General features: G+C 43.4%; 1 protein-coding gene and 1 long non-coding RNA gene across 7 annotated transcripts in view; both read left to right on the top strand.

The window, feature by feature from the left end:
- The window catches only part of Pde8b (phosphodiesterase 8B), a 225356-nt gene that overhangs the window by 38911 nt on the left and 160173 nt on the right, over window positions 1-26272 (top strand). The window lies entirely within an intron of this gene.
- LOC115029077 lies at window positions 1603-24142 on the top strand. The gene is made up of 3 exons (XR_003834635.1): window positions 1603-1959; window positions 23676-23760; window positions 23905-24142. It is a non-coding gene; the product is annotated as an uncharacterized LOC115029077 (long non-coding RNA).

Here is a 26272-nt window from a genome sequence, read left to right as displayed (position 1 = left end):
GTTGTCTTATTCAGCTCATGTTTAGACAGTCGTGTGGGTGAGACTTCATGGTCGTAGCCTCTGATGTTACAAGCAGACACTTCCTGATCCCCTGGCTCTTATAATCTTTCCACCCCCTCTTCCGCAATGTTCTCCAAGCCTTAGGTTCAGGAGTTGTTTTGTAGATGCGTTAAATGTGCAATTCCATGAAATGATAGCATTCCTCTGACCAGCAAGCACACAGGGCTGGCCTCCCTCCCTGTTCATAGATGTCAACCCTCCCAAGTGACCGTTGCTTTGATACACTAGGTGGTAAGGACTGGCAGATGATAACGATCCCACTCTACCACTGCTTCTTCATTATCTCTACCAAAGAGCAACCTCCCTTCACAAGCCCCTCAGTTTCCCTGGGATACAGTTTCTATAGAAAAGACACTCAAAGCCTTTTCCTGATATCTCCAGTTTTCAGACTAATGAGTTGGTTCTGTGGTAGTCTCCTAAGGTGATGAAGACTTTGTGAGTGATTATTTGTTTGCTAGGTTAGTATAATTTTGATTCCTTATGGTTTAACACAACATATTGTGTGTTAAAGCATTGCAGTGATTAGACTTCCTGGTGCCAAATTGCCCATTTTTTTTGTTTGAAGCAGGTTTATTCAACTTGGTGAGGAGCCTTTGTTTGAAGCAATAGTTGCAGCTAAGTTGATGGCATTTTTTTTTTCTTTTGTCCTGATACCTTCTCCATGGATGGAGTCCCAGGGCCTTCCCGGAGGTGACCACACCGGAGGTAACCATACCGGAGGCACCACCCGGCAATCTCCTGCTGCCTCAAGCTTCCAAACATCAGAGAATCTTATTTTCTTTCTGTTTTGTTTTGAGACAAAGTCATAAGGATAGCCTTGAATACAACATATAGCCCAGGATAGTCTTGGACTCATGGTGAATCTCCTGCCTCAAACTTCTGCTACTAGACTTCCATGACAGCACCTTTTCTGTAATTTATTTTTGTGGTAACTAAAGAGCAGCCTGGGGTGATGGAATGGTTTGCACTGTCTGGGGATATGCCTGTATTAGTTACATTTATATTGTGATAAAATACCATGACCAATTAAACTTATAGAAGGAAGGATTTATTTGGCTTCTGGTTCCAGAGAGATAAGAGTTCATCATGACCATAAAACATGGCAGGAAGCAGCAGGCATGGCAGGAAGAACTGGGTTCTGAGAGCTCACCTCTCCTATGGCACGTACAAAGCAGAGCATATGAACTGGAGACAGCTTGAGTCTGCCCTTCAGTGGCATGATTCTTCCAGCAAGGCCACACCTCCTAAATTTTCTCAAACTGCACCACCAACTGGGGGAGCAAGTATCTAACTCTCTGTGCCTAGAAGGAACATCCTCAACCAAATTGCTATACTGTCCTACACAAACTTTAGGAACCCAAAGGATCTATAAACTCCTCCTTGTAAACTGTGAGTAATGTGTTGTTACAAGTGTGACAGAGGTATAGTCCCTATCAATAGTCTAGACTCTCACAAGTGGGCGTATGGTGAAGGTTGGGGTGGGGTACAGAAGTGAACCATGAGCCCCATGGGGTGTGTGTCTATGTCTGTGTCTATGTCAAAGTGATGTATTGGCTGATTGGTAGGAGTTAGGAGTTAGAGGTTAAGTTCTATGAGATAAAGCCCCTTCACTTGGGGAGTGTGACCAACTGTGAGCTGAGGAGTAAAGTCAGAAAGGAGCAGGCACAGGCCCTCTACCAAGGAGCAAGAAGCAGAATTAAAGTCCGTGTTCTTAGCCAAGAGCTCACAACTGCCAGATGCATACAGAATCCAAGAGAACCTACTGAGAATGACCATTAGGTCCTTAGGTCCATTAGGTCATAATGACCATTAGCACCTTAGGTTCTGTGGTTTGCAAGCTGCAAAGGTAGGGTTTGATACTTGGGTTGATGTTCTAGAAGAGCGCTGACCCATGGAAGTGTAAGTTCAGACACAAATGAAGCCCACATAGGAAGGCTTTGAATTTTTCTATAATTTGATGTTTTTTTTCAGATGTAAAAGCAGATAATTATATGACTGATATATTAAGAATATTATCACATCAACATAATATAGAAATTGAGATAGTTATCATTCCTTTTTTAAAAAGGAGGATTGGAATGAAGCCTTTGAAATCTGAAATCTGTTTTGCAATTGTAATGCATCTCAGCCTGAGTAGCTACCTTTATAGTATATAGTGGCCTCATACATAGCTGCCACCATGGCTTATCAACCGAACAGTTACATTTTGACATTGTAACCTGACAAGAAGCAGGAAACAAAAGTTTTGCTGGGTATTTGTGTCTTGGTGCTCTTCTTCCCCCTTCTCCTTTTGTAGGGCTGAGACTGGAAGTGTCCACACTCTGCCTTTCTTGATGCCATTGCTGGGCTGCTCCTCTTAGATGCTGTAAAGAGATACTGCAGGAAATTAGGATGTGGGAGAATGGGAGAGATGAAAGCAGAGGTGCCTGCTTTGTGGCAAGGGTGGGTCACGTAGGGTGACAGTGACCCTCCTGCTCACCATCACTACTGTGGGCTGGTGGGTTCCCACTCAAGGTATGAGCAGTTCTGTGCCTGTCACCTCTCTGACTGTTTCGTTCCTCAGGCTCCACCCCATGCTTTACCTCACTGTCTACTTCCCAGCACCTTTGCTGACAGTTGTCTATGCTCTCTCCTGTCTTAGCATGTGGCAAATGCTTTCTCGGTTTTCCTACCAGACACCTGGGGCTTGAGGTCGAAGGGAATTAGACTATAACCCCCCTGTGGACTACCTACTTAGTTCTCTGACTTTACATCTCTTCTCTCCACTTCCTTCCTCTGCCTGAGGAAGACAGGTTCATTTAGCACACACAGTTGCTGTGTGTACAGTATGACTAATTTGTATACTACTGTTAGCTTCGAGTGAAGCTCTTTGCGTCATTAGTTATGGATAACAACATGAGAGTCAGAGTTGAAAGCATATATATATATATATATATATATATATATATATATATATATATAAAATCACAGAAAAGTCCAGATCTATACTCTTTTCTCTCAGGAGAGTACAATGACACTCCATGTTCACACCAGCTGGCTTCAACAGCTTTAGACTTAAGCTCACTTGTGTTGATATCGCCCAATCTCCATCCCCAGCTCTGTGATCATTTTAAAGCTAAAGCACAACATTACTTCAGCTTTTCAACATGTAGCCCTGAACAATATACCCATCCTTCTATTAGCAAAAAAGAGAGAGAGAGAGAAGCAATGTCTCAGTGTTATCAAATACCAAGATAGCGTTCACACGTTCCTAAACACCTCATTAATGTTTTCATTATAAACATTTTTCGTTTGATGGTTCTTTAGAATGAGACCCACCCATTGGAACTGGCCTGTTTCTTGAATATTTTTTCAACTTTACTCCCCCACCCCCAGTTTATTTGTTTGAAGAAACTGGGACATCCATCCAGCTGAGTTTCCCACATCCAGCAGTGGTTCCCACATCCAGCTGAGTTTCCCACATCCAGCAGTGGTTCCCACAGTCTTTTTTCTCCCTCAGCTTACATTCCTGTGTGTCGTTTGCCACGTTCTGCTGGCCCTGGGTTCTCTATGTAGTCATGGTCACCTTCAGTAGATTCATCAGATCCGAGTTTCCTTCCTTCCTTTTTGAGAGCCCCAATGACAGGGAGTGTGTGCCTTTATCAAGAGGTACATAATGTCTGGCCAGCTCTCTGGGTTGTGGGTGACCATTGCTGGTTATTGTCTCCATCCATTAAATCCTTGGGGTTTGCAAAGTGTTTCCTTCTGTCTGCAATACTTCTGGAATGATTCCACAAAAAGAAACTTCCCTTTCTACTAAATTTGGTTCCCTTCAGGTATAGATGGTGAGGGAAAGACAAGGGAGACTTTTGCTACATTCTTCCACCGTCAAGGTAACCAGTGACACCTTCATGTTGAATAAACTCGGTAGTTTATAGGCAGGAGATGGGTACATGTCCACTGCAGTTCCCGCCACCACTGATGCGCAGTGGTCCTCTTTGTCTACATGGATGCCTGTGTCTTTTTCATCTTGGTGACGTTCAGTACAGTATTGTTCTTTAGTCTGACAAGGTGTTCCAGGCCCAAGATGCTCATCCTGTTTCTAATCTAGACACAATCACTTCTCCCAGAAACCTGAATTTTTTTTACCACAAAGAATTGAGAGGCATGATCTGGATAGCAGAGAATTGGTCTTTGTTTTGAACTTTCAAGGTGGACATAGCCAGGAAATTAACTTTTTTTAAAAGGGTAAGAATGCATCATGGGTTTTACCCTTTAATTCAAGTTTTAAAATGAAGACACTTTCAACTCTACTGAGTTGATATGTCTCCTTTATTTCATGACATAACCCATTTAGATTTAGTGACTCCATCATCTGTCCTACCCTCTAAGAAGTACACGTCTTTCAGGTGGGCAGGGATCAACATTGTGATCAACAAGACCATGGGAAAACAGGGGTGTGTTGGGTTGCGCTCTGAGTAATTTTTAATGTCAGGCTCATGCGTTGCTATGGAGATGCAGGTAAAGCATTGTGAGTTTGAGTAATTTTAGTAAGTCCCTTTTGGTGTTTCCTTAGGGTTCTTTGTTTCATTTAGCTTCTGATCATTTTTTTTAAAGATGATCTTGTGTTATAAAAATGTAAATGATTTACATGTCCCAAAGCAAAATCAAGAAAACATATTCAAAGAGGTTGAGATTTTTGTGTTCATTTCTTAGATGCTATGCTCTCCAGGTAGCTCTGTTGTTAGTTCGTGAGTTTTATTCTACCTGTTGACAGGGAAGCGTGTTTGTGCCTCCATGTTTGGTTTATAGGAGTAGCTCCGTCTTCTGCTTTCACTCAGTGTCTATTACATGGAGATCAGCTCAGCGAAATTCATAAAGACAGCCTGGGTCTTTTTTTTATAGCTACATAGCATATAGCATATGGATAAACTGTGATTGGTTCAGTACGTCTCATTGAGCTTTAGGATTTTTTTCTTTACTTTTGGGGTATACGTACACACATACATACATTTAGGACAAGAAAGAAAGAAAGTTCTCAGAAAGGACTTGCTGGCCTCTTCAGGGCAATGTCTTCCATTGTACCCCAGAGTCTGTGACTGGGCTCTTTGTTTTTCTAGGAGTTGCAAACTTTATCACATCTTTAGTTCAAGCTTAAGCTCAAAGTCTGTAATGGGCTTCTCTGAGATCCAGACCTTTTTATTTTTAAGATTTTATTTATTGATTTTATGTATGTGAATGCACTATAGCTGTCTTCAGACACACCAGAAGAGGGCATCAGATCGCATTAAGGATGGTTGTGAGTCACCATGTGGTTGCTGGGAATTGAACTCAGGACCTCTGGAAGAGCAGTCAGTGCTCTTAACTGCTGAGCCATCTCTCCAGCTCCAGACTTATTCTTGTCTGTTTTCACTCAGCTGTAAGCCCAGTTTTCGTGTAGTTGAGGAGTCCCTATTTTTTTCCCCCCTTGGGAAGTTTGCGTTAATCACTTTTAAAAATCTGTATGTATTTTATTTTATGTGTATGAGTATTCTGCTCCTATGTGTAGCTATCTATCATGTGTGTTCCTGAGACTCACAGAGATCAGAAGAGGATGTCACAGATCCTTTGCAGGTAGAGTTATGAGAGGTTGTTAGCTGCCATGTGGGTGTCGGGAATTAAACTTAGATCTTCAACAGAAAAATAAGTGCCCTTAACTGCCAAGCCATCTCTCCAGCCCCACATGTTCTCCTGTTGATGGTAAATGTGTTGCATATAGAAATGTTCCTTCCTAGCCGTGCAGTAAAGCGGCTTGACAGGTCAGGCACTGAGTTCTTATCCTTACTCCGCTTCTCTTCTTACTTCAGACTCCCATGTCCTTACACTAGCATGGACCCTGCCGGGCCACAGGGTACCTCAGGAACCCAGCACTACCTGTTATTGTCGTCTTCATTTGATTTATTTTATTCTAAATTGTATGTACACTCATAGAGTAAGAGTATAGATGTATGTATATTTACACATGAATGCAGGTGTCTAGGGAGGTTGGTAGAAGGTCTTCAATGCCCTGGAGCTGGTGCTGGGGACTAAACACAGGACCTTTGCAAGAGCAATTTGTCTTCCTTTAAATTAACTAATTAGTGTGTGTGTGTGTGCGCATACGTGGGTTTCTAGGCACGATGTGCATACATGCTTCTGCATTCTCTGGAACTGAAGTTACAGACAGTTGTGAGCCATCATATGGGTGCTGGGAATTGAACTTGGTCCTCTGCAAGAACAGCAAATGTTCTTGACTGCTAAGCCATTTCTCCAGGTCACTACCTGCTGTTTTAAAACACTTCCTTCAGCATTCACAAGATCTTAGAGCATGATTGATACTTCATCTTGATGTTGATCACCAAGACCTAAATCAAGTTTTTTTTTTTCCCTTCTGTGTTAAAAATGGAAGACTGACATGAGATGGCTCAACTGATAAAGATGCTTGCTGCACAAACTGGGTAACCTGATTTCAATCCCTAGAGCCCACTCAAAGGTGTGAGGGGAGAGCCAACTCCACAAATTTGTCCTCTGGCTTCTACATGCACTCTGGGGCATGGTGGCACACGCCTTTAATCCCAGCACTTGGGAGGCAGAGGCAGGTGGTTTTCTGAGTTCGAGGCCAGCCTGGTGTACAGAGTGAGTTCTAGGATGGCCAGGGCTACACAGAGGAATCCTGTCTCAAAAAAACCCAAACAAACAAAAAAACCAAACCAACCAACCAAACAAACAAACAAACAAAAAATGACTCTACATGCACTCTGTGGCATGCGTGCCCACATACACATCATGCATGGATATGTATGCTCATACATGCAGACATAATAATAATAAACAAAAATTTTGACTTAGAAACAGTACATGGATAATATGTGTATATTATTATATATGTGAATATATTGATGTGCATCTGTATACACACATATCATGTACATAATGTTTCTTTGTATGTTTGAAAACTCTAATTCTTTCTTTGTTATAGAATGCCAGGTCTGGTTTATGGTACTTTTCCTAAAGAGGTGTTTTATGTCCAATATTATCTGTAAACTGATTTTGTTTGTTTTCCTTACATATATACACGTCAACTTTATCAGCTAGCAATGTTTGAGGTGGTTTCTTGGATCATAAATGTTGTTGACTAGACGCTATGATAGAGTTGGGATGGTGTAGAGATGGGAAGATAGGAGAAGCAGGAGAAACAAGGCAGAAAATATGAATTCTCATGAGAGGGAATGTTGGAGTATGGGGGCACAGATGGGAGCTGAAATATGGAGAAGTGCTATAGAGAGTGGCTGTGGGGGGCAGCCAGATGGCTCAGTGGGTAGAGCTGCCAGCCCACCAAGCTGGTAGGAGAAGAGAACACAGTGTCCTATGTTGTTCTCTGACCTCCATGTATGTACATCCATGTACATCCATGTATTGCACATACATGGTCCTACCACTAAAGAAAATCTTAAAAAAAAAAAAAACTTTTAGAAGAGTGACTGACTATATACATGCCCAAAAGAGGTGATCTTCAAGGAGAAGTGACATAAGTGTGAGTCACTGAAGGTGGGGGCTGGAGCAAGCTGCCTCTATTTAGGAATGGGAAGCAACACTGGGATTTTAAAAATGTAGGAGATTGAAAGCAGGGCAGTTCAGTCTGACAAACATTTGCTCAGGACCCAACTGGGTGTCAGACACTGTCTATAGAGATGAATAAGATGATCACCTCCCTAGGGAAGCTTCAGTGCTCACTGGGGTGTGGGAATGTCATACAAAACCACTTTTCTATAGCTATGGAATGCATTGCTGCAGATGTGGATGCCCATGGTTTCTGTGATCAGGCGTGGCTCCTCTATGTCAGGGTGTTTTATCAGGTCGCAGTCAAGGTGATATCTATGGTGGAGTTTCCTGTGAAGGGTCAAATGGTAAAGATCTTCTAAACTCACCTTGGTGGTTATCAGTAGGACTTAGCTCCTTGATGATTGTTAGACAAAGGTTGGAGGCCACCCACCCTCAGTTCTCCAACACAATGGTTTCTCTAACATGGCAGTATGCCCTGCAAAAACCTGCAAAAGGAACAGTCGGTCCTTACCCATGATCTAGGGGCAATCTTATGTAGCCCATTGCAGATGTGAAGGCAGGGCCTACGTAAGGATGCAAGACCCTAGAGGTAGGAATCTCTGGGAGCCACAGTGGAGCCTGCCAGCCACGCTGGTGGTTACCACAGTTTGTGTGTCCTGTTTAGTGTTTAAATGTGTTTAAATGAGGTACACTGCAGGGTGTACCTGAAAGAAGAGGTACACTCCAGGGTGACCTGAAAGAAGAGCATCCAGCTGCTACGTGATGAAGTGGCTTCCTGAACAGCACAGTGTTTAGTGTCTGAGTAATACCTTGAAGGATGAACATGGACTGATTTGTGTGCTGATAGTTTGATGGGGGAAGAGAAAAGTTCCGTGGAAGACGAACATGAGAAACACCAAGAGGTGGCTTGTCAGATGACCTCTCCGCAAGTGGTTCTGGGAAATGGTATGTGGTGGAGGATAGGAAGGAAGAGTCAAAAATGGAAGAAATGAAAGGGGAGACACAGAGTGTGAAGAAGGAGCTTTGTCCAAGAGACGCAGGCAGGGTTTTAAGCAAGGGGATCCAGGGAGATGAGTCGATGTGCAGAGATGTGGATTCAGGGAGACAAGACGATGGGCAGAGATGTGGGTTCAGGGCTGTGAACGATTGAAGCTTGCAACTTTATATCAACTCAGACGCCCGAGGAAGGGGGTCTGTATTAAATAACAATGGGGAGGAGATAGCATGGTTTCATTTTTAAATTATAGAGTTATTTGATAGTTGGAAAAGGCAGAGTGGAAGATGAAATAGCACACAGAAATGTCTATAGTTTTTTTGTTTGTTTGTTTGTTTTGTTTTTGTTTTTGTTTTCTGGCTTAATTTTTGAAGAACGGCACTGTTGGGAATCAGGGAAAGGAAGAAGAGAAGGAAATCATGATAGAGAGAGGATGTTTGTGTACATTTATACGTTCAGTGACTACATGCTACGTGAGCTCAAACTATTCTCTCCAGCATTTGTGTTCTCAACTTAATCAATGCAACTATGCAAATCGTTCTCAGCAAGCCATATGGCTCTGCTGATGGGAGACAGAGTCAAATATTTTTCTTGCAAGCAGTTTGATAAAGGAAACTTAGTGTCAGGATTGTCGTAAACATAGACCAAAGGTGGGAAGCCTGTCTTAGCGTGCTGTCTAGTGTCTGGAAGTCACTGTCTGCCCCTGGGTGCACACGTTGACACAGAGCGCTGCTTACGAAGAGTGCGATTCCACTTAACAGATGCTGTTCTGAAAACATAGAGTTCTCGTTTTAATTTTTATCACATTGATTTATCTCCAGTGTCTTTATTGGGGTGTGTGTAATCAGGCCCTCATATGGAGGTCAGGGGATGACTCATGCAAATCAGTCCACTCCTTCCACCCTGTAGCTTCGGGGATCAAAGGTAGGACATCAAGTGCATTAGTTACTTTCTGTTGCTGTGACAAAATACTACAACCGAGGCAACGTATGGGAAAAAATGGTCATTTTGGCGTATAATTCCAGAGAGACAGAGATTCAGAGAGGGAGGGAGGAGAGGGAGAGAGAGAGAGAGAGAGAGAGAGAGAGAGAGAGAGAGAGAGAGANAGAGAGAGAGAGAGAGAGAGAGAGAGAAACAGAGAGACAGAGACAGAGAGACAGAGAGACAGACAGACACACAGGGAACACGCCATAATGGCAGGGGAGGCCTGGTGACAGCCAGAGCAGGAAGATGGGAGAGCATGTCTCCTTCCACAGGCAGGAAGCAGGAGGAGTTATCTGGAACTGGGAGAAGGCTACAAACCCTAAAAGGCATCTCCAGAGATGTACTTCCTCCAGTAAGGCTTTGCCTCTCAAAGATTATCCATAATCTCCCCCAGGTAGTGCCACTGGCTGGGGGCCTGAGCCTGTGGGGACATTTCTTCCGGCAGCTATCACATCCAACCTGGCAGCAAGCCTCCCACAGGGCCAGACTCTCCATCTGAAAGTGAATAGTTCTGCTCTTTGGTGTAGGAGCCTCTTCCATGAGAGCCCAACAAACACAGTGTGAGTTGAAAACACTAAGCCAGAAATCCATGGAATACACCTAATCTATTGAACATCATGACTTCAAGAGATTAAGCGTGATTAGGACACTCACGTTAGCCAGTGGTTGGCAATAACATCTACTGTCTAAGACAAAGCCTTTTATATTTATTTTTTCCAGTTCTACAGGGGAGGGGTCAAACCAAAGCCTTCTACAGGTTACATAATCGCTCTACCACTGAGCATATAACTTTGCAAGTTTTAGGTCATGCCTGGGCTTGCAATCCTCCTGCCTCAAACTCCTGAGTAGCTGGGAATACAGATTTCACAAAGCCTATTTTATAATAAACTGTTGACCATCTCATGTATAGATAGAGATTTTGTAGACATGGTCTGGAACTTGACAAATAGGCTATTCTGATTGGCCAGCAAACCCTGAAGATCTACCTGTTTTGGTCTCCCAGTACTTGGATTACAAATGTGTGTGTGGGGGGCGGTGCCCAACTTATTCCCCCTTCCTTTTTAAAACATAAGTTCTGGGGTTCAAATTCAAGTCCTTGTGCTTGCATGACTGCCAAACTATCCACCCAGGCCTTGTACTGTGCAATTGGAGGAAGCTACATATTCAGCAAGGGAAGCAAATTGAAGAACTGAGACTCCCTGCTTGACTCCAGTGTGAAAAATGAACTGAAGGAAACGAGATGATTCCTAGAGCAGCACCTCTCTTGGCTACCGGAGGTGGCACAGGTGCCGTTCAGGGCTCTCACAGTAAGAACCTGGAGAGTCAAGTCATTCAATGTTCTTCCAAAAAGAGCAACTAGAGGCCGGTGCATCCCTGTGAGTTCAAGGTCAACCTGGTCTTCATAGCAAGTTCTCACCAGCCAGAGCTATGCCCTGTCTCAAAAAGAAAATAATAAAGTTTAAGTTTGCTTGCAAGCTGTGCTTGCAAGTTTATATGAACTTGACACAGGCTGGGATCCTCTGAGAGGAGGATGCCTCAACTGAGAAAATGCCTCTATAAGATCGGGCTGTAGGCAAACCTGTAAGGCATTTTCTTAATTAGTGATTGATGGGGGAGGGCTAAGCCTATTGTGGGTGGGGCCACCTTTGGGCTGGTGGTCCTGGGTTCTATAACAAAAGTAGGCTGAACAGATCATGATGGGGAAGCAAGTTACGGGCACCACTTCATGGCCTCTGTGTCGGCTCCTGCATCCAGGCTCCTGCCTTGCTTGAGTTCCTGTCCTGACTTCCTTCAATGATAAGCACTGATATGGAAGTGTAAGCCAAACAAATCCTTCCCTCCCCAACTTGCTTTTGATCATAGTGTTTCATCATAGCAGTAGAAACCCAAATTAAGAAAAAGCTTAATGTTAACAGCCATTGGAATATGTAGGCGGGCCTATAGGGTATTTTCTGAATTAGTGATTAATGGGAGAGGGCTAAGCTTATTGTGGGTGGGGCCACCCTTGGGCTGGTGGTCCTGGGTTTTATAAGAAATATGTAGGGAATGTTCATACAGTTGTAGGCATAATTTGGGCACTTTTAATCCTACAGTGTATGCTAGTTCTTCATGTTGATTCAAGGAATGTAGAGAAATTGGTAGTAAAGGTACTTCCCTAATGGTAATTTGTACAGAATTCACCTGGCACTTTTACATGCTTACGTGAAGGCAGATATAGCTGTTAGTATAGAACTTGGCTATACAGCCAACACAGCAAAGAAGCCAGGCTACAGTTTAAAAGGACCCAAGGGAGGTCTAAAGAGCAGTAGAGCATCCCCTCCCCACATTTCAAATTTTCCACTTCTTTCTTGGATTGAACAGTATTCTCTTATGATTGACGTGAGTATCTAAGAAAACATCCTGTTTCTGTGTAGGCTGGCCTTCCCTGGTTACCATGGAAAGAATAGGTTTTGGGTTCAAGGAGAGAATTTCAATTTTATTCAATTTATTTGTGTGTGTGTGTGTGTGTGTGTGTGTGTGTGTGTGTGTGTGTGTGTGGTGTGCTTTTGATGCATGCAGGTATGTGTTGATGACTCTGTGGCTGGTACTCACAGAGGCTAGAGCATCTTCCTTTATCATCAGTCACCTCCATCTCCTCCTCCCTGTCCTCCCTCCTCCTCTTCCTCATTCTCTTCCTCCTCTTCCTCTTCCTTTTGAAACAGATCTCACTCTATATAGTCCCGGCTGTCCTGACACTTGCTGGGTAGACCAGACTGATCTTGAATTTACAGAGATCCTCCTGCCTCCCTAGTGCTGAGGTTAGAGGTGTGTACCACAAAGTCAGGCCCACCTTGGTTCTTTGAGACAGGGTCTCACATTGAACAGGAAGTTTACCATTTCAGCCAGGATGGCTGGTCATGGACCTTCTGGGACGCACCTATGTCTGCCCCCAGTGCTGTGTGTGTAGACTCAGGTTAGTCATGCCGGATTGTTCAAACTCAAGTCCTCATAAATCCACAGCAAGTGTTCTTACCCACCAAGCCTTCTCCCCAGCTCTGAGGAGGAAATTTCCAATCATCCTTTCTTGTGCATGGTCATCAGAGGGGAGCTTTTGTGACAAAGTTTCCCTGCATATTAATTCAGAGCTAATTGCAGTTGTCAGTTACATCAGTTCCTGGCCAATGGGAAACAGTTGATTGCAGTTGGTTTCTAATGAAGACCCTTTCGTATAGGTGCTGTTCACACAGCGCTGATGGAGATAAGGGAAAACAAGGAAGATTCCCTGACCGGATGAAGCCTTCAGTGACCCTCATGCTGCTAGTTGCTGCATCTCTGGAAGGTGCTGTGTTCCTGTAGGCACAATCTAATACAGGGCACTTTAGCAGACAGCGGGAAGAAATGGCTGGACTTCTTTCGCTTCTCTGCCTGGCTGGTGCCTCCTAATGCCCTTGCCAATGTGAGTCCAGCCTCAGAAAAAGCCGTTGCGGGCTGCCAGTGTCAGTATCTGGCCCAGGTAGGGACAGTGGATGTGCACAGGAGTGGTGGTGTGTACTTGGAGACCAACTTGCACGTTATTTAGCAACTTTTTGTTTTTCAGTGATTGAATATATTTTTTGTTAATTTTAGAATGTTATTGTTTTGAAAAGTATGGCAAGACAGGAAAACATCTGCTTTTTATGTTTAAGAAATTCCACTGCATTTCCTGTTTGTGTGGGCTCTTATCTTTTAGACTGTAAACTTTCATGAAGTCTCATAAATTCATTTTTTCCTTACTTTCATAAGACATCTGCTTTTAGATGAGAAGCAGAGAGAGCCTGGTACGGTCGCTTCCGGTTTGTAACTCCCACATGTGGGAGCTTGACAGAGAAGGCAGTGAAGCTCAAGGCCAGTATTGGCTATGTAAGGGAGTACAAGGCCCGCCTGAGCTATGGGAGACCCAGTCTCAAATAACTCATAGTGGCTGGGGCGGGGGACGCAGAGGAGCAGGGTGGGAGCAGGTGTGTACACTTTTTCAGATTCTCTCTGCGTGAATGCGTAGGTATTTGTGAACTGTCCATAGGCGTCCACTTGTCTTCATGTGAGTCAAAGTCAAATTGAGTTCTGCATCTTTCGTAGCTTGTAGAGACATTCACACAGCTGTGCAGGCCTCCTTGCTGACAGGCCGGGAATTATTTTGCTCCATACAGGAATGAAATGTGTCAACTTGAAATGTCTGCATCACGTGCATATTCTCCTGGGTCTGTGTGAAGGGGCAAGACAGAGGTCTGTATCTCAGGATGCCTATGGGGTTGCTAGGAAATGATTTTCAAAGTGCTCTGTGGTGATGCAGTGGGTCAGACTTTTTTTTTTTTTGGTATGTGTGCAGCGTTGCCATGGAAACCAAGTGCATCATTGCCTTGTCTGACTAATTTATGGTTTAATGATAAAATTTGTAGTCTAGGGTTAGCAGGTACAAAGTAACACACACACACACACACACACACACACACACACACACACACCAGTAAACTTCAAGTGGAACTGCTATGGGGCTGGAAGATTTCACCATGATGCTGAGCGAGAATACTGTGACATTCGGCATTGGAGATAGCTTGCATCAGTCTTCTTTCTGTGTTCTGTGAGGAGGAACTCCACACTCACTCACCCTTGTGGCTCACTGCCATTGCATTTTGATAACGCTCCCAGGCCTGGCTGGCAGCAGTGAGAGAAGTCTGGCAGGGCACTAGGGTTTGGTTCCTTGGTAGGGTGGTTGGTTGGTTGGTTGGCTTTCCATGCCCATTCCCCCTCCTGCTGCCCTTCATGGAGGTGACATTGCCAATCCTGTCACCCATGAAAGCTTGCCACATGGACGTTCTGCCCTGGGCTTGTTCTGTTTGCTATCTGCCCTCTTTTACGCTCTACCCCTGACCTCCTTGCTGTGATTTTAGGGGTCCTATAGAAAGAGAAAACCTCTGTGTGTGTTAAGGGCAAAATCTTCCACTCCTTTAGATGGTGATGGTCCAGCTTATGTTTTCATCAGTGGGTCACTGGGTTAAGCTTTCCATTGAAGGTAACACCGAAGAGCCAAGCAGAAAGCAGATGTTAATCCCCGCAGAGTTGTTCATCTGCCTCCTTGGGCTTTAGTTTAGCTTCTGGCATTTCATCCACACTAGCCCAATACCAGACTCCTGATCCATTGGATTTGAATCCGCTCTGTGTTTCGGATATTTCAAAAAATCCTTTATTGATGTTTCCATGTGGGGTGGTTTGAATATGTTTGGCCCAGGGAGTGGCTGGCACCAGAGTGGCACTATTTGAAGGTGTGGCTTTGTTGAAGGAAATGCTTTACTGTGGGGGTGGGGCTTTGAGACTCTCCTAGCTGCCTGGTGGTGTCAGCCTCCTTCTGGCTGCCTTGGGATTAAGATGTAGAACTCTCAGCTCCTTCTGTGTCTGCCTGGAATCTGCCATGCATCCTGCCTTGATGATAATGGACTAAACCTCTGAACCTGTAAGCCAGCCCCAATTAAATGTTGTCCCTTATAAAAGTTGTCTTGGCCATTGTGTCTCTTCACATCAATGGAAACCCTAAGACACTAGGTTTAATGTATGTGGTTTTGGCATTTTAGAGGGAAAAGTCTGGTTGTAGGTAGGACTCCTAAGACAGACAACTGAATGTGTCAACTTAGATGAATATTTCACTGAATACTGTACAAGGCCCAAGTTTTTTGTTGTTGTTGTTGTTCTTTTATTTAGCATATGTTTCTGAGTATCTGCTTCATGCAAAAAGAGGGCATCAGATCCCATTACAGATGATTGTGAGCCACCATGTGGTTTCTGGGAATTTAACTCAGGACCTCTGGAAGAGCAGCTAGTGCTCTTAACCACTGAGCCATCTCTCCAGCCCCTACTTACCTCTTCTTTACAAAATGTCACCAGAGACAGCAGGTACCTCTAAGGAACTGAAAGCCAAGGCCAGCTAGAACATGGAACTGCAGCAGACCTGAGAGGTGCCATGGGCTAATCTCCCTACTCAGGTTCCCAAGTGCCACGGCTCACTTCCTATAATGTTAGTTGTTCCTCCAATTACAGAGTCTTGGATGCAGAGCCTAGTGATAGCATCTTATACAGAGCCAGCATTTCCCTTTGATCTTCCAATATTGACTTTCTGTAGACAACGTCTTTGTGAAAATGGAGCTCAGAATACACCAGAAAAGCAGAGATAATTTGACTTTGTCCCCACACATGTATACCTCAGTATGAAAGTAGGGGCCCTCCTCATCCCCCGGTTAGTACTCTCACCAACTCATACACATAAGATTGTGTCCATACTTGCCAGAGCAGGATAAAGCAGACCTGTCATGTTCAAGGATATCACCAAAGACTTCAGGATGATAGGAGAGAACAGGCAGGGTTTGCTTTTGGGCACTGATGGTTCTCATCCAGCCTTCCAAGCTTGTTAGCCTGCTCTTCCACCTCTCAAGTCTTTTCTAAAGAAATTGCACCTTTCTCCCTTTCCTCTCAGCATCCTCCCTAAGTTGTCTAAACACCTAAGATCCAAACCTGGTGAAAGTGAAGCCTCTCCCAGAACATGCATCGTCTTTGAGAAGAAGTTGGAGAACTTCAACCCCGTTCTGCTTGATGGACAATGCTTAGTCATTTGCTTTTTTAATTGATGGGTCGAGAAAACCCATGGGTTGTCTGAAATTGACGGGGAATAAATGAGTGTCCCTTCCATGTGTTGACCATGAGTGTGCCTTCCATGTGCTTGACCCTATATGTAAATGTTTGTCACCATCTTCTTCTCAGGAAGACTGTCCCGTTCCAATGCTCTCCTACACCCACACTCCATCCCCAGCTCTCTTGACCTAAGTATAACCTTATGACCTTTATCCACCGAGATGCCCTACAGAAGCATATGGTATGCAGTTCATCGTATGCAGCAGCCAGGGCAGAGTGAACACGTCTTTACCTTCCTTCCAGTATTTACATGCGGGTTGTGATGTGTTGGCTCATGCTGGTGTATGGGCAAACTCCGTATTGGAAAACATGAAAGTAGGGACATAGACTCAAAACTGACCATGTTTGCCAATCTTTTAACTTATTTACCAGTGGATTGAGTACTCAGACTACTATTTGTTATGAAATGTTTCCATGTTACTCTTGTTTGCTGTTTGGATTTCAATGTTCTTCCTTCTAGCATGGGATCAAGATTCTCTAATCCATTCTCCGGTCTAATTGTCTAGCAGTTTAAGGAGACGGCAGGCAGGCAGGGCATCCATCCATCCATCCATCCATCCATCAATTCATTTATTCATGTCTGCAGCCAGTTCATGTTGAATATTTGTTCTTGATTAAGAGGGTACAAACAAATCCCCATTTCCACAGGGCTTACGTGGTTGTTCAGTGACCATTTTCAGTACATCTCAAAATTCTGCGTGTTCATCTTGTGTTCCCTTCATATCTTTGTCTTTTCATTTGAGCTTCTATTCATGTATTTATTCAGTAAATATTGAATGGGGCCCTAATATGGGTCAGGCAGTGTTTGAAACACTGGGTTACAACCATGAAAAACATGTCTTCTTGGTTTACATTGCTGTTAAAGGAGGCTGCCAAGGAATAGGATAAGTAACTACAATGTCAATACAATGAGTGGGGTGGTCAGTGTCATGAAGAAACTCGTCAGAGAAGACAAGGAAATGACCTTATGAAATACCTCCTTGTTTTATAGTTCATTGATTTTTAAGATGTGCTTTCTCAAAAATAATTTTCACAGCTCAATTTAGGCTGCACTGCCTAAGTGATGACATTTACTACTTTGGTTGGCAGTATTTCTTCAATAAGGGTGTGTCTCCTAATAGCCGAGCATCTTAGATGTAATAAATGTGGCATTACTCACTGTGTGCCAGCCATTGCTCTTAGCAATTAATGTGTGCTGAGTCCTTCCAATAGCCTTATTAGGCTGGTGCTTGCTGTAATTTGAATATGCGTCCCCAAAGTTCACGTGTTGGGAACCCGATTCTTGCCATATGAGAGGTGATTCAACCATGAAGTTTCTGTCTATGTGAATGGATTAATGTCATTGTGTGGCACTGGACTAGTTATTGCAAGAGTGTTTTGTTACAACAGCAAGTTCCATGTCTGTCTCCTGCTCTCGGCTGCCATGTGTTCTCTCCCCATTTGATGTACTCTGCTGAAGCATGATGCAGCTTGGAAGCTCCCCAGCTACAACCCCTTGATCTTGGGCTTCTTAGCCTCGAGAAGGAGGAGCAAATAAATCTCGGTTGATTCTAAATTATCCAGCGTTGTTATGGTGTTCAAGTACAGCATTATAAATGGATAGATATGGTGCATGGCTATACTCCTCCTTGAAGTGAAGAACTGGGCAAGAGTAAGTTATTTACTTGAGGTCATGTAGCAGGCATTGGTATGGTTAGGATTGGAATGTAGGCAGGTCAGCTGGCCTCTTAACTGCTGAACTGTGCTGCAGAGCTCTAGATGTTTTCCGAGATAAGAACTTGAAGGGGGTGATCGAGGAAGCCAAGCAGACGTATAAATGATGCATGTCCACAAAAATTGCCTGGTTCTGGGTCTGGAATATGCACCATAGTTTGAAGGAAGCCCATTTTGAGGAAGTGGGATAGGTGGGAAGGAGCTGAGAGGGGAGCTAGGTTATAGAGGTGACAGGGGAGGTTTTGACTGTGGACATACACCTGTGAGCTATCAGTGCATAGCTACGGATGTAGACTGGATTCCAAGGAAGGGATGGAGGGCAGGACAGAAAGGACCTAAGTGCTCGAATATACCTTGTAGCATACAGAATGTGAGGACTGGCTTGAAGACCAGATCCTGGTTCTTGATGAGTAGTTACTGGGAAGGAGGAAGATAGTGTGGTGACCTGAGAGCCTGGTGAAGGATATGGTTTCACAGAGGAGGGAGTTGTCCTCCTGTCACGTGCTGCCAATGTGTCCAACAAGATGAGGACCTATGGACCCATGCTCAGTGGATGGGTTTTAAGAAGGCAAGGGCTTAGTGAACTTGAGCAGGATCAGGTCACAGCCAGAGTGGTGTGAAGAGGAAGTGAGGAAAAGGAAAGCTAGGTTATGGTTTTGAGCTGGAACCTTCTGGGAAAGTGTTCTTGAAATGACTGATGGTTGTATTTCCATGTCTATACTGGTTTTCTATTTAGGAGCTCTAATGGTTATTGAGAGGGATGTGTTGATGTCCCTAATTATGATAGTAAATTTGTCCATTTCTCATTATAGGTCTGTCAGGTTTGATTGTGTGATATCCTATTTATTATTGTTGGTTTTCTTTGATCTGAAGTTGATTTGGTCAGATATTAACATAACCAGACTTCTTTCCTTTTAATTAATGTTTACATGGTATAGCTTTTGCTACTCCATACTTAATACAATTAGAATTATTTCTGGAGTGAGTTTCTCACAGACAGTGTTTAGTTGGGTCCTGTGCTTTTATTCCATTATAATAAGTCTGGCTTTTAATTGATTTGCTCAGACCACTCATGTTTACACATTTAAATGTAATTGTCAATATGTTTTAATTTAGATCTAACAGTTGCAATTTTTTTTTATTTTCTCCTGTTAAATTTTTCTGTTTTCTCTTTCCTGATTTTTCTGAGTTATTGAATACTTTTCACTATTCAGTTTTCCTTTGTCTTGGGCTTTTCATCATGGCTCCTTGTGTGTATGTGTATATATATATATACACACACACATATATGTGTGTGTATGTGTGTGTGTGTATCATATGATTTCACACACAAACACATTCATTTTCTCATTCTGCTGAAAAACAATGTTTTGCTGCTTCAGATGTTATAAAGAACCCCATAGGTTCTTTCTCTGCCTCTTTCTGTAATAGTTTGCTTATATGCTAGATCTATTCTCGTGGAAAAGGCCACCAAACAATGTTATAAAGCTTTCTTTCAAGAGCAAAACATGGCCTAAGGAATTCCTAAGAAGTATTCTCTATTATTGCTGATGTATTTATGGTTTCCATGCTCTTTTTGTTCCTCATCTTCCAGATTTATGTCTCTTACGTCACTCTGAAGGATTTCTTTCAGTGTTGACAACCGTTCTTCCACTTCTCCTTCATTGGAGAATGCCTTTATTTTGTGTTTATTCCTTATGGATATTCTTTAGTGAATAAAGATGTCTGAACTGACAAGCCTGCTTGCTCCAGCACTTTGATCATGTGACTTCCCTTCTCCTATGATCAGTGGTCCCTCAGTTGTTCACCTGTTGCCCCCCTCTAGCAATGCACTGTTTTTCTGGCTGTTTGCAGGGACATTCCCATGTCCTTAGTTTTTAGTGATTTGGATGTAACGCTTCTGAACATAGACTTCCTTGGAGTCATTCAGCTTGGAATTTGCTTGCTTCCTGAGGATGTACGGTTGTGACTTTGATCCTAGCTGGAAAGCTTTCAGTATCACATCTTCAAATGCACAAGAATCTCTTCTCTCTGGAATTCCCATGGCAAAACACTGAACCGTTTGCTGTGTCCCACAGGTCCCCAAGCATCTGTTCCTTCTTATTTGGTCTTTCCTCTCTGTTGCTCAGATGGGATGGTTGCTCAGGTGCTTCTTCAAGCTCACTGATACCTTCATCTCCATTTTAACCTTGAATCTTTCCAGGTATGCTGTGGACCTAAACTGTCCATGTGGTGGTTTGAAAGGAACTGTCGTGTATAGGCCCATAGGGAGTGACACTATTAGAAGGTGTGGCTTTGTTGGGAGAGGTGTGTCACTTGAGGATGGGCTTTAAGGTCTCAGCTGCTCAAGCCACATCTACTGTTGTCTTCTGGTTGCCTGGGGATCTGGATGTAGAACTCTTATCTCCTTCTCCAGCACCATGCCTGCCTGGATACTGTTGTGCTTCCCACCATGATGATAATGGACTGAAACTCTGAAAATGTAAGCCAGCCCCGACGAGATAGTTCTTTTTATAAGTTACCATGGTCGTGGTGTCTCTTCAGAGCAATGAAACCCTAACTAACACAGTTCACTTGGTTTCCTTTATATACTCTATTTTTGTGCTTAGACTTTGTATTTTTCCATTTATTTCAAATGCCAGTTCTTACTCAATGGACATTTTTGTGATAGCTACTTCAATGTCTTTGTCAGATAATTCTAGCGTTTTGTTTTAGGATCTGGGTTAGTCAGAGCTCTCCAGACAAACATAACCAGTAGAGCAGACTTCTTATGAAGGAATGTGTTGTGCAAGTGTTGAGACTAAGAATTCATTAGCTGCTGTCCCCAGGCTGGGACCTCAATTCTAGGCCAAACCCAAGGCCTTTGAGCCAGAGACCCAGTGATGTAAATCTCAGTCTGAGCATGAAGGCCAAGATCCAGGAATACTGATGTGTAAGGGGAGGAGAAAGTAGGCATACTAGATCAAGAGGAGACCATGAATCCATCTTCTGAAATTTCTGTTTAGAACCTCAATTAAGGGACAGATATGCACCCACATTGGTGAGGGTAGATCTCCTTTATTTAGTTCACTCCACCCACATAAAAATTTCTTCCAGAAATACCAAAAGAAAATCTCTCAAAACAAATGCACAAAAACCATTTTTCAAGCTTCCTAGTCACCTCTTAGCCCATGGCACACAAAATTTACCATCATAGTATTGACTGCCTTCTCGAGAAAGACGTGTTTTTCTTGGTTCTCAGGTCCAGCAATTTTGGAGGTCATTATATTACTAGTGTTTGAATCTTTTTCAAGTCTCATAGTGAATCTTGATATTTTTTGCATGTTGAGTTCAGATCACAAATTCCACTTCTCCTTCTGCATGTTCCATCAATACTTTCATTTTCCAAGTCTAGAGTAATCATTGTAATTGTGAAGTATATATGCTGCTCAGTGGCCCGACTGTGACCTGGGAAGCGATCTATACTATGGTTTAATTCTGGAAGTCTGTAGTTTGCTGCCTAGCATGGGACTCCTAAGTATAACTTGGAGAGGAGCCCAGAAGCAGGTAAACAACTCATGCCTTTGCTTTCTCAAGCCCTCTCTTCTTAATCTCTTGCATTTCCTAGTTCCCTGGGACTACCATTTTGGGTCCCATGGCAAGAAATATGGGACTTCTTGTTCCTGGCTCTTCTGTACATGTGACTATGGTCACATTTAGGGCCAAGAAATACAAGGACGCCAAGAAGTGGGAGTGGGTGGGTAGGGGAGCAGGGCTGGGGGAGGGTATAGGGGACTTTCAGGATAGCATTTGAAATGTAAATGAAGAAAATATCTAATAAAAATGGGGAAAAAAAAGAAATACAAGGACATAGAAAGAAAAAATAAAGCATTGGGATGTACCTTCTTGTGGACGAGAGGACTTCTTGTTATGTACTGACATTATAGCTTTCTGTGACTTTCTGCTGATGCTCCTGTGGGCCAGAGGAAGACCTAGAGTACAAGACAATGGAGAAAAAGAACAAATGGGAGTTGTCCTGCCCCCAAGGAGGCTCCTTTCTTATTCCTTGAGCCAAAACTAAAAACTTGTTGGAATCTTTACTGAAAGCATAGACTTTTCAGGCTATAGCAAGCACACATGGAAAAATAGTTGTGAACAGGGGTGGGGGAGGGAGACAGAAGGGCCAATGCCACTTCGATGGAACTTGGTATTCTACATGAATTCCAAGTCTACTTGCTGATGCATGTGCTTGTGTGTTCCTGTGTGGTTCTGTGTGGCTGTTCTGTGCTTACCGTAGTGTGTGGCTGTTCTGTGTTTCTTGCTACAGAGACAGGGTAGAGAATGCTTCTTCCCTTTACCAGGACTAAGTTATAGGAGGCACATTCACCGTGGATAACATCTGTGAGTTTGATGCTGGGCAAGTTCAGAAAGGATCTGAAGCACAGGAGTGTGCTGCTGTTTGTTGTGGCACTGAGCTGGGCAGTGGGTTCTCGCTGGCATCTCTTCCAGAAGCATCTCAGCATCTATTGCTCTTCTGTAAAGTGATGACTTGTGGATTTTAAACAATGTGCAGTGCAATTGGCCAGACCCTTGTGACCTCCAGCTCCCTCTGTGACAGCACTGCTTTTCTTCCAAGCAGCCCTCCAGGCTAAGGCGAACGTTGCTCCAAACACTCATCCTATGAGAGGGGCAGGAAGTGCCGGCTGAGGACTGGCCTTGGCCCTCAGACAAACTTGGACCCATCCATGTTGGCCTTGTCACTTGGTGACTGTGTCACCTTGGTCAAGCTACAGAGCCTCTCTAACCTTGGACCTTTCATGAGTGAAACAGGACAGTCATCACTACATTCATGAGGCAGGGTTGCTGAGTCAGCGTTAATAAATGTCCTCCGATGATAGGTGTTGTGTCGTAGGGAAGGAATTTGGCCTTATTTTCTCTCTGCATTAGTTCTAGTAAATATCCCTTTTAACCTGCTAAAATAGATGACTTATTAGAATCACTCTCCTTTTAATATTTTGGCTCATTAGACATCAAGTGAGATTCATTCTCGAGACTGAAGAGCAGTCAGTGCACATTACACTGTACTGTTTCTGTACTGAATGTGTGTCTGAAAAGCTATCTGTGTGTAATTGGGAGCCTTTCTAAGTACAGAGCAAAGGTAAACAACGATGTATGTGTATGTGCACAAGTCCAGAATGTATGGTACCCCATGCTGCCCCTCCAGCGCCCATTTTAGAGAATAGCTGGAAAAAACAAATCGTCCCAGTAACCTCTGTCTCCTCTGCTAATGGCCAGTGTCTCTCTTCTTCATCCGTCATGTTGGCAATAAATAAACCCTCCAGCATGTTTACTGTTACCAATAACAATCTCAGCCCTTCCGAGGAAGTTTTGTAAACATCACTTACTTAGTAAACTGCTGTTCCTTTATAACTGCGCATTATTTGAAAGGCTCCTGAAACCTTTTAGCCCTTTATATTTGGAAACCTGTGTTTGAAAGGAAAAATAATTTGATTTTGTGCAAATGCAAATCAGCAAGGTTCTTGGAGGTGAGAGTTATGTGTCTTTCTTTATTCCCTTTTCAGCATCCGTTGCATAAATGGGTGCTGAATAATTGTGGATTCACTTCATTTAAATTTGAATGCTTTTGGATAATTAGTGTGTGAATAACACTTTATATTGAATATTTTAGTGGAATGAATATCTAGCCCCCCAGTGATGGAGAAGATGTTGGCCTGGGGTTATCTGACCAGTGACAAGGCAGCTCTACACTGCAGGTTAGAGTGGTTTCCTTTCTGCATGAGAAGAAGACCTCCTGTGAGCCCTGGGTTGTAATTAAAATTTAAATTGCCCTTCTGAAAAACTCACTTGAACGACTAAGACAAAAAAATAAAAAGGTTTCATTTTAATTTCTGTCCTAGGCTGTCACCGGAGAGCTTGCTGAAAGGGTCTGGTGTAGGAAGCGAATGCTTAGGTTCGGATGCATCCAAGCACTGCCTGTGTTCCCCGGGCCGACCTCAAGGACCCCAACAAAACACTGTGTTCCAGGGGATAACAAGCCAGTAGCAGCAATAAACATACTTTACAGACCTCCTGGGTAAACAGCATTCTGCAGAGACCCACCCTGGGTTATGACAGGAGCCAAGAGCTCCAAGGAGGGACGTGTCTAACCTTGTCCTAGATCTTCGACAGAAGCTCTCTCTCTCAGTGTGTGTGTGTGTGTGTGTGTGTGTGTGTGTGTGTATGTGTGTGTGCGTATGTGTGTGTTGAGGAGAAAGCTTTTAAAGTGTACAGTGGTTGAAAAGAGGTCAGGGCCATTTTCACTGAAAGGATGAATTTTAACTTCAGAGAAATGGGATATTACTTTCCATACTAAAATTATCCAGTGAAGATATTTTGTCAAGCAAAGACATCTAGAGAGTGAATATTGGTAGTGGTGACTACATATACAAATAATCAGAGAAAAGGAAGTCAGGCAGCCTTAGGAGTGAGGGAGCTTAAGGAGACGGTAACAGCTCCCCACTAAACCTGTTTCTTCAAGAGCAGCATGCTGGTAGAGGATATTAGACATAAGCAAACACAACATCAGGGCTCTAGAAGTATTTCAAATTAAACCACATGTATGCAATGAATGATGAAATACTAAGTGTGATTTGGAGAACCTACTGGCAACACTCAGAGATTACCGCAGAGCAGAGATAACGACTCCCTTCTGTTAGGAATTGTATATTAAGATATTTAAAATATTGGTAACTTTTCTTTCTCTCATTTAGAATTCTAAGAAACTACAAACAAACAAACAAACAAACAAACAGATCAATTGTACTTCTTGGGTTTTTGGTGTGTGTGTGTGTGTGTGTGTGTGTGCCTGTGCCTGTTATATCAACTTTTCACATAAGCTATGGCATTGGTTTATGGGTTTATTGTTCTTGTTTAAAGCTTTACTGGGTGCAGTTAGCACACTATGGAACCTGCCCATTTTAAGTGTGCGCCTAAAGCCTAGTGAGTTTATTCTGTTATACAGACATCACCATAACCCAATTTTAGAACATGTTTCCCTATTATTCGTAGTTTATTTGGGGCTTTTAAAAAATGGATGTTTTATTTGTTTACATTTCAAATGTTATTCCCTTTCCTGGTTTCCCCTCTGCACACCCCCTACCCCCTTTCCCTGCTTCTATGAGGGTACTCACTCTGCCCACCCACTCAATCCTGCCTCACTGCCCTAGCATTCCTCTACACTGGGGCATCAAGCCTTCAAAGGAACAAGGGCCTTCTCTCCCACTGATGCCAGATAAGGCCCTTTCAACTCCTTCAGTCCTTCCCCTAACTCCTCCATGGGGGTCCCTGTGCTCAATCTGATGGTTGGCTTCAAGCATCCACATCTGTATTGGTCAGGATCTGACAGAGCCTCTCAGGAGACAGCTGTATCAGGCTCCTGTCAGCAAGCACTTCTTGATATCAGCAATAGTATCTGGGTTTGGTGTCTGCATGTGGGATGGATCCCCAGGTTGGGCAATCTCTGGATGGCCTTTCCTTCAGTCTCTGTTCCAGTATTTGTCCCTGTATTTCCTTTAGACAGGAGCATTTCTGGGTTAAAATTTTGGAGATGAGTTGGTGGCCCCATTCCTCAACCAGGGGGCCATGTCTAACCTCTGGATATGGTCTTAACAGGTTCTCCTTCCCCTTTGTGGAGTATTTCAGCTAATGTCATCCCTGTGGGGACCTGGAAGGCTCTTATTTTCCTGACATCTGTGACTTTCTGGTTGCTACCCCCAGTTCCCTATCCCCCCATTGCAATACACCTCAATTTCTTGACCCTCTGTACATCTCTTCCATCTCCTCCCATACCTGATTCTGCCCCTCTTTTTCCCCCTCCCCTTCCTCTCTTCCTCCCAAGTCCCTCCCACCCTCTATTCCCCTTGATTATATTGTTCCCTCTTCTTAGTAGAACTGAAGCATCCACTCTTTGGTCTTCCTTCCTCTTGAGCTTTATGTGATCTGTGAGTTGTATTGTGAGTGTTCCATGCTCTTTGCCTAATATCCACTTATCAGTGAGTACATACCATGTCTGTTCTTTTGTGACTGAGTTAGCTCACTCAGCATGATATTTTCTAGATCCATTCATGTGCCTGGGAATTTCATGAAGTCATTGTTTTTAATAGCTGAGTAGCACTCCATTGTGTAAATGTACCAAATTTTCTGTATCCATTCCTTTGTTGATGGTTGCTTCCAGCTTTTGGTGATTATAAATAAGGCTGCTATGAACATAGTGGATCATGTGTCCTT

This window comes from Mus caroli, chromosome 13 (assembly GCF_900094665.2).
Source record: "Mus caroli chromosome 13, CAROLI_EIJ_v1.1, whole genome shotgun sequence".
Taxonomy (NCBI): domain Eukaryota; kingdom Metazoa; phylum Chordata; class Mammalia; order Rodentia; family Muridae; genus Mus; species Mus caroli.
The sequence above is the reverse complement of the archived record's forward strand: the minus strand, read 5'-3'. Positions and strand labels throughout refer to the sequence as shown.